Below are 9208 nucleotides of genomic sequence, written 5' to 3' on the forward strand. Positions count from 1 at the left end.
ATCACTGCAGTTTAACTCATATTTAAATTCTAACTCCTAATGGCAGAAAAGGCAATAGCTTCCGGAACCCTAACTGGAAAAGAGAGAGGCAGCCTCACCCAGAGACCCACCTCTCAGCTCAGTCATCTTAAGTCCAAAAGTCTTTAGCAGAACAGTCAAAAACAAAGGTGAGCCCTCTTGGCCCGTTTTCCACGTGGTAGTTCATGGGTGAAAGCCCAAGGGACTTGAGTGGAATAAATACAGGGGCAGGAGTCGCAGCCCACTGTATGGAATGCTTCACTGAAGTCAGCCACCACAGAGCCAATCTAGGTAAGGTCTACATGAGAAGAAGAGAGGACAGGAATCATGCTTTTCATGGTTCCAGCTCATCTCAGAAAAGTGTGTGAAAAACAGAGCCAGCCTCTTCCACAGCCCAAGAGAGAGCAGCTCTGCAGAAGCCTTAAGAAGGAACTCCTTTCAGTCATCCTGACAATGAGGCTAGGAGACAACTGGAGCTGAAGAAGAGGATGTGCATCTCAACTGTCTCACACAGAAGTCACAGCAAAGCCTCACAGAAAGAGGAAGGTTCTTTTCTCCCTGTCACTGAGATGTGGCCTCAGTTGCTGCTTCTCCCTTGCTGCTCACTACATATTCTTCCCCATCCATGCTGGGTGTAGCATGGGAGGACTTTGGGGTCAAGCTAAGGATGCCAAAAGTACACCAAGCTTGACCTGCAAGCCTCAGCTCTCCTCCAGTTCTCAAGTTCTCAAGTCAGTGAATGGTATGGGTATACCCTGACACCAGAGTCTAACATTCTAGATTTCTGTCTCCAACTAAATGACTTGGACACAGCCAGATCTGACTAATAAGACTTACTAAAGAGGGCATTGGGCTCAGCCATGCAAAAGCTAACATATCTCCATTGCTCAAGGCACTTGGACTAAATTGAGTACTTACAGAACAAAGAGCATACCACTCAATGTTGAGATGTTCAGAGAAAAATAGGGAGTAAGAGCCCTATATAGTCTTCTTTAGGAACAGCCTGACCTAAAAGCAAGGTGATAAGCTGCTAGAGACGTTATATTTAGGACTGCAGTGAAGCAGAGGAGAGAAATGTGGGTCCATATGAAAGGCTCTGAACATTTTTAAATCATAGGGGTTTTTTTCATTTGTCTTTGTTTATTTTTATTTTTATTTTTTTGTGCGTGTGTGTGCCAGTTCTGGGGCTTGAACTCAGGGCTTGGGCACTGTCCCTAAGCTTTTTTGCTCAAGAGTAACAATCTACCACTTGAACCACAGCTCCACCTCTGACTCCTTGGTAGTTAATTGGTGGATAATTAGACTTTCCTGCCCAGGTTGGCTTTGAACCATGATCCTCAGAGCTTACTTAGCCTTCTAAGTAGCTAGAATTACAGGTATGAGCCACCAGCGCCTGGCTGCAGTTCTTTTTAAAATACTTCTCAGCCATACTCCCAGGATTGACCTGTGTGTGAATGTGTGTAGAGGAAGAGGAATTATTGAATCTAGTCAAAAAGAAAAAGAAGAGAAAAGAAAAAAGAAAGCTTATAGCACCTGGGTTTAAGGACTATATCTGAAGCAGCCAGGCTTGGAGTTGTATACTGAGAAGACTAAATCATATTATATACCAGGGCTCTGGTATCACAGTCCTGATAAGTCTCCCTCCATACCAGTGACAATTGTCTCCTGGATCTCACAGACAAGACATTTTGAATACAGTCAATCTCTGGGCTTTGAGAGCTAAACAGGTCTTTTTTCCTGCCTTTACATCAGTCACAGGGACTAAAATCCTTCTTGCACCTTGATACTTCATAGATCAAGGTGATGTCTATTGCTCTGGAACTGCTGCTTCTAGTTCTCTGAGGGTGAGTGGTGGTATGCTATAGACTGGATCAGGCTGGCTGTGTCCCAAGCCCTGAAGAGTAGGCCCTGGAGTTCTTCAATAATGGAAGCAAGGCTACTTGGCATCACCTGTCTCTCTTCCCAGTACAGAAAGCTTCCTGGAGTGCTGCAAAAGGTTCAGGGGACACTGCCATCCGCAAAGAATGGAGTTCTCGATGCACAACAGTGCTAGAAATCAGAAAAGCACAGAGGATCAGCCAGTCTCTTCTTTATAAACATTTAGCTTTTGTCAAAAGGAGGGTCATTGCTCCCCAGAGCTGCAGAAATACCACCTAACCCCTTTCCTAGAATTTCCCTTTGCCATGTCCTAACCCTGAAGCCCCTATGCAGTATTAATGGATATACACTTTTGTCAACCTAGTTGGGCCTATCCCTTTGTAAGCCTCTCCGTCACTGTGTCTGTCTAAAATTCTGCCAAGTACAAAAATTAATGACTGGCTATAATAGAGTATGAGAAAAATATTCAGTCTTTTCCTCTTGGCTGCTGAAAATTGAGATCAGTGCTTTCCCAAGCACCACTTGCCTCAACCTCCAATCAATGGAGACTTGGGTTACACGTAGACTCCTCTCAAGACCTCTTACCATAAGCCTATTTTTTCATGCCCATCTTCTTCTCATTCAGATTAAATAAAGTGTATCTGCATGGCATGACAGATTGCAGGGACAGGGTCACTGAGGGAGCTGCTATGGCCATATTACATCTCCAGGTCTGCTCCTTGGCTTCCTCTCCTGAGATCATCCTTCCCAACAGAACATTTGAGCAGTGGTCCCCATGGTACCCCAGTTTTCCCACTCCTAAGTACTGATCCAGCTCTCAAGTGCTCTTCATTTGAGGATAGCTGTAGCAGAAGCCATGAAAATATTGCCTCTTTCTACCCTCCGCCCAAGCAATGGGCTGGCAGGGCAGACACCTGCTTATCTCTGGCCATGGTGCTCCCTATAGGAGGTCATCCTGGCCTAGGTTAAGTGGCCAAGTCTTGGGGTTCCCCCCACTTCTATTACCAATATAGAAAGCACAGAATCAAACTGCCTGGAAAGAGGGCACTTCTACTGGGGAGTAAGCCCCAAGAGTGTGTCTGTGCCTCTTAGCTCAAAGCACAACTTCAGCTGTTGCAGGCATCACAGTTAAATGGGACTGGTGCCAAGAAGCCCTAAAGCTAAGAGGTTCAGCAGAAGCCGTTGAGAAGGGACAAGGTCAGCCAGGACCACTCCAGAGCCAAGAATAACATAGGCAGCACAAAACTAGTAGCAAGCTCTAATGTTCCTCCAGGTATGTCCCCCTCAGACCAGCAGGGTAGAGGCAGATACATAGCCATGCACTACCTAATCTGTGATATAGTCTGAGAACTGTGTCATTAGGCAATTTCTTCATAGTTCAAATATCATAGCATGTAGTTACACAATACTAACACAGCTGTGGTGGGACTACCATCAAATTCGATCCATTGTTGGTTAAAATGTCATATGTCGTGCATGACAGGTCTGTACTTGGCATTGGAAGGCAGAACAGCCTTCATGCCAGAATTTCAGGACATCCTGTAATAATTGTCCCTTTTTAACCCACTAGTAACAGTGGAATAAAACTGGTACTTTCCCCTTGCCATTTAGTTTGAATTTGCCCAGGATATTTCTCTGGGCCACTGGCTAAGTCCAGAAAACATAGATTTCCTTGAGTGAATGTTACCAGTGTATCATGCTGATTCCTAACAGCCCAATCCTGAAATTAGATGAGGTTGGGCAGTTCTCTGCTGTTGCTTTCTTGCTACCCCTATTTTTGGCAACCCTGAAAAAAATGAACAGGTTATAGACCAACACTAAGGAAAAGCTACTTCCTTCTGGGAGTGATGCAAAGCATGGAAAAGAGGGTCATTTCTCATCTGGACCAATGACTAATCAGCTCAATCATATTCCAGCCTGTATGTCATTGGATTGGTCTTTCCATACCCAGGATGAACAAAGGCCTTCAGACTTAACTTCTAGTTGTTATGGGATAGCTATGACCTGTCTTCCAGTCAAGCACATGCTGGGGTAGGTGGAGCTGAGAATGCTCAAATAACGGAGAATCCACTGTCCTCTGGTCTCTCAGGCCCTTCCCATGTACTTTTCTGCAGAAGGTAAGGACAGAAAGCTGAGGGGAATGTCCCCATGCCTGTCTCATCTACAGCTGCATGTTCCTCCCTGTGGCTCAGCCTTCACTGTACTCCAAGAAGGAGCTCCCAGAGGCTGGGCATAGCAGAAATCATAATAAAGAGATTGTGATGCTATTTCTGATTTTTCTGTGGTTTTCCTTCATTGGCTCATTTCTGGGTCTGCAGATAAGTCAGGCCACTGTGGCATCCAAGGACATAATGCAACTGTGGCTCTCTTTCTAGAACTTTCTTGACCCTGCCCTTCCTAAGAGTCAGGTGATAGCTGTGTCTAGGGGGCACCACACATACAGATAAAGTTTCAGCTATCTTTGTATCAACCACAGGTACAGAAAGTGAGGGGCTCTTAAGGAAGGGGTCATAGCTGTTAAACTGAGAAAGAGGTTTCCCAGTGCATTTGCTATGTATTGTCCCTCTCCTTACCAAGGGCCAGATGGTTTTTTAAGTTTTAGCAAGGTTTTGTTTTAGTAAAACAGTTAAAGTATAGAGAAATAGAAACATTTTTTGCTCAGCATGCAGAAAATTGGAGTTAAAAGAATCCTTAGGAGCTGTTTTAGACACTTCTTCCGGTTCCTGATGAGCTGCAAAGTAGGGACACTAGTGGACTTTTTTCTCCTAGTCTAGGAGTTCCTTAGCCTGAGAGTTTCCTCCCCATTTTCATAATTGTTTTACAATGATATAGTAGGTCTGGAAACTCATTTGGAGGACTATGAAATCCCCTTTCATGGCTTTATTTGATGAGAACAGCCAGACCCTGTAGCAGAAGCACTTCTAAGCTATAGATCTAGACCAGGGGTGTGGGGGGCACAAGAGGTAGAGCACTAGCCATGAGCAAGCAAACCAAGTAAAAGCACAAGTCCCTGAGCTCAAAGCCCAGTATAACACACACACATACACACACACACACACACACACACACACACAATATGGATCTGACACAACCTCCAAAGCGACAGATGTCCCAAGTACAAGTAATTGTGAATATTTTGGAGCACTTATTATGCATTAAGAAGTCCTTAGTGCTTCATATAAATAAACTTCAACCCTAAGAGGAATCTTGAGGTGTAGCTCAGTTGTACAGCATGCACAAAGCCCTGGGTTCAAACTTTAGCACTAAAAAACTGGAATGGAAAAACCTATCAGATTTGTATTACAGGTAAGAAAAGTAATCAAGGCTACATTCCTCGGGTGAGGAACAGATGCTGTATTTCCCAGTGCCACATCTTCACATCTAGAAAGGGAGGGAACTAGCTAGTTTGCCTTCAGCACCCATGTGCTTTGTCACTTCATTGTGCTGCCTGTCAAAGTGCACCTTAAGGGAACTGTTGCAGGTGGTCTAGCACCTCCCCTTCCACTTTGGGAAAAGACCTAAACAGGTGTTGAGGTCTGTAGTCATCCTAGATGATGTACTAAATGCACACCTTACCCCACTTGCTCCCTGAGCTCCCAAAGCTCTCCTCCCTGGGGTTTTTTCATGTGGGTTGGGGAACCAATCAGACTCAGAGATAGCTCAATGACTTTACACTGGCCCTTTCTCCTTGTCTACAGGTTTAGTGCAGTGGGGTAGAAAACAGAGTCATGAACCTTGGTGGACCAGAACAAGATTTCCCTACCCTCAGCATCCTGACTGAAGCTTTAGTTTCTCCTAGCACCATTCCTTCCATCAGCTACGATGTCCAGCAAAGCTAGCCTGGAGTCTCAGCTACACACACTTCCACACATTCTCTCCTTCCCTGGTTCAAGTGCATTCACTTTAGGGAAAAGAATTCCCCAAAAGGAGACAGTGGCTGCTAAATTTTCTAAAATGGAGACATTCATGTTCTCTCTCCACCCCATTTATTTCAAGGGTTGCTTAGAGTTTGACTTTGCTGAACCTGTGTTTCATCCATAAAAATCTGAAGAACAATCCCTGTCCTTTTTGCCCTCTAAACTAGTAGTTGAGTGAGGATAGAATGAGACTGGTAAAAGGAGAAGGGAGGGCCTGGGTGAGCACCAAGATTTCTCTTCCATCTGAAATTGTGTCATCTTTTACAATCCACAGTTGCAAGCATTGCGGGGGTACCACCAAGTGGCCTCTGTCCACAGTGCTGAAGTCACAGACAAGCCAGGAGGAGACTTTCAGTCCTTCTTTGTCTCTTTCTTATGTAAACATCAAGCAAGCTTGCCCTAAAATTCAGATGGTATCATCAAAATGTCTTTCACTTAATTTATTTCAAATATTTTTTGTCTTTCAAAATTATAGCAGGTGATTTGGTAGTTCAGGAGAGAGAGAGGGAGGGAGAAGGAGGAGAGAGAGAGAGAGAGAGAGAGAGAGAGAGAGAGAGAGAGAGAGAGAGAGAGAGAGAGAGAGAGAGAGAGAGTTGTTTAAGTGAACTGCATGAGGTGGCTACCAGAAAGTGAATCGATATAATCTGTGACTACAAGAAAAGAAGTTCAGCATCAGAGAAGAAAAGCAGTTTGTCTTGTTTATAGCTACACCAGCACTTCTGAGAAAAACTAGTGCCAGGCACCACAAACCAAAACCTGTGAAAGAAACATGATCCTAGTGGCTAGATTCAAATACAGCATTGGGGAAACTCACAAAGGCATGAATCCTGAGATCACAGGCATAAGGGATGCAAATGCCCAACATTTGGTAGATGGGGCTCATGAGGTTAATGTGTCCAGCACTAAGATGGAAGGTGGATGCTATAGAAAGGCAGATTTCTGCTTAATGGAGCAAAAACAAACAAAAAACAAAAACTAGATGCCAAGGAGAGGTGTGAGGCTGTATATTTGTGTGACAGAACTGTTGAGTTGGAAATTAGATACATTACCAAATATTAAGTCTTCTTGAGATCTGAGATCCCAATCAACAATTAAGCACCTCCTCACCCATTTCTAGCCCTGAGCTGGTATAAGCTACAGGAAGAAAACCTATAGCTTTAGGAAACACATAGCCTGGCACTGGTGGCTCATGCCTGAAAGCCTAACTACTCAGGAGGCTAAGATCTGAGGATCACAGTTTAAAGCCTTCCCAGGCAAGAAACTCTGTGAGACTCTTATCTCCAATTAATCACCAGAAAACCAGAAGTGTCACCGTGGTTCAAAGTGGTAGAACACTAGCCTTGAGCAGAAAAGTTCTGGGACAGTGCCCAGGCTCTGAGTTCAAGCCCCACAACTGATAAAAGAAAAAGAAAATACATGACCCTAAGGTTTTGGCATTTAAGACTTGAGAATTTCAATTTCATTAGTTCACAGGTGAGTTTTTGGAAGTTTGCCAGTGGAACCTGATGTGGTTTGCCCTCTGCTGGTCATCCCTAGCACTGCTGTCTCATTCCAAAGCAAAAAGTAACCCCTTTAAATAAAATGGTTCTAATTAGTGTAGGTTCAGAACATGGAAGAAGCCAACAAGTTAACAGTGAGTTAGACCCCTAGTCAGTACTCAGCCTGAAAATCAGAATTGAATCTTATGATGAATTCAAGGATCTGGTTTCAACATCAGGGTTTAGTCATGCCTAGGAAAAGGGGCTTAGGCTAAGGCTGAATTGGGGGAACTGTTTTGACCAGGAATCTAACCAGAGTCAGTGTCTCAATTGATGCCAAAGTTTGGACTCACTGTGGGACTAAATACTAGACTCAGATATCAGCATGAAGTATGTATCAGGTGAGATGCCAAGGGTCTGGCCATAGGAAGGAATCAGTCTGCATTCAAAGTAATAGATTAACGTAGCATTCCCAGGACTACATGGAAGTATCAGGTAATGAGCATCCAGTCACTGCAGAAATCAAACAGGAATACTGTCCAAGGGAGAAGTAGAAGGGATGAGGGGCAGAACAAGGAGTTGCTATTTCAAAATACCTGCTAACTTTAAAAGATGGCAATGGGCAGACTGAAGAACCCTTTTTCTCTTTAGAAAGTAGATCTCAGTATTGTAGTTCTAGCTTCCTATTAAAGCCTCTCTGGTACTACCATATATAAATCATAGGTACAATTTGGGAAGAGAAGAGGCCGAAGAGCTAGCCAGTTGCTGCATAGAGCTAGCTGGCAGCTGTGGGGGTAGTCTTCCCTCCAGGATCCTGTTTCTACTGGCAACAGGACCTGGCAGCCTCCCACACCCAGATCTTAGCAACCATGGGAGCCCCTGGCAACTGCTGCCATGGTGACAAGACAGGGAACTGAGAACAGGCTGGGGGAGAGCACTTCCTCAGGAGGCTTTGGGATGTGTGCAAGAGAGGAGCCTCCCCCTCCCATACACAGTCTGGGAGGGAACATGTGCTCCTGTCTAAACACCTCCTCACTGGCACCCACCCCCGCCCCTGCCCACAGGTTCCGGTTCTCTCAGGGTGAGGAAATGAGGGACACCTAGGGTTATGACGTCTCCATGGGAGGGAGGGTGAGTGGAGGTGTTTGGAGCTGACATGCTCATAGATGCGGGCATATACTGGCAAACATGATGTTAACATCTTAACAGACACACTATCAACTCTTTGTCATGTAGACACATGCCTGCACAGCCATATAATCACACATGCATGCTGACACAAAAATCACATACCTATGGCAAATGACACAGAATCAAGCTTACTACCATACAAGAATGATTATACAGATGCACTCTCACTCACAAACTGAATCACAAATGCAACAGTATAAATAACTCCCAAACTCACACAGTTGTAGACACATTCATATACTCAGATATCTGTGAACACCAAGAGTTAACTTGGTTGAGTATTACCTACATGCCAAGCTTAGAACTAAGTATATTACATGTGTTAACTCATAACAACCCAATGAGGTATTGCTGTTGCCTATTCCCATCTACAAGGAGCAAAATGAGACACGGGTGTGGTAAGTAACCTCACAAGGTCAAGTCCGACTCTACATTCTAACAGACAATGCTACACTGTGCATCATGGTTCCTCACACATATGATGCCCAGCACAGTGAGACAGAGGGCTACCAACCCCTGAGGGTACAACCCTGGACCCTCAAAGGTCCAAGTCTACATTTTAGCATTAACAGGGGCCAGGTAAGGGATGGTGACTAAATTCTGCCTCTATGTTGGCACAGGCAAAGCTGGGGGAGGCCAAAGCCAGAACTGCAATAGGAAGAAGCAGAGCCTCCCACAGCCCTTGTCCCAAGTCAGGAGGAGGGGGAGTGAAAGCCCCAGACCTGC

The sequence above is a fragment of the Dipodomys merriami genome, unplaced genomic scaffold, assembly GCF_024711535.1.
Source record: "Dipodomys merriami isolate MVZ:Mamm:240054 unplaced genomic scaffold, mDipMer1.0.p SCAF_11, whole genome shotgun sequence".
In the NCBI taxonomy this organism is placed as follows: domain Eukaryota; kingdom Metazoa; phylum Chordata; class Mammalia; order Rodentia; family Heteromyidae; genus Dipodomys; species Dipodomys merriami.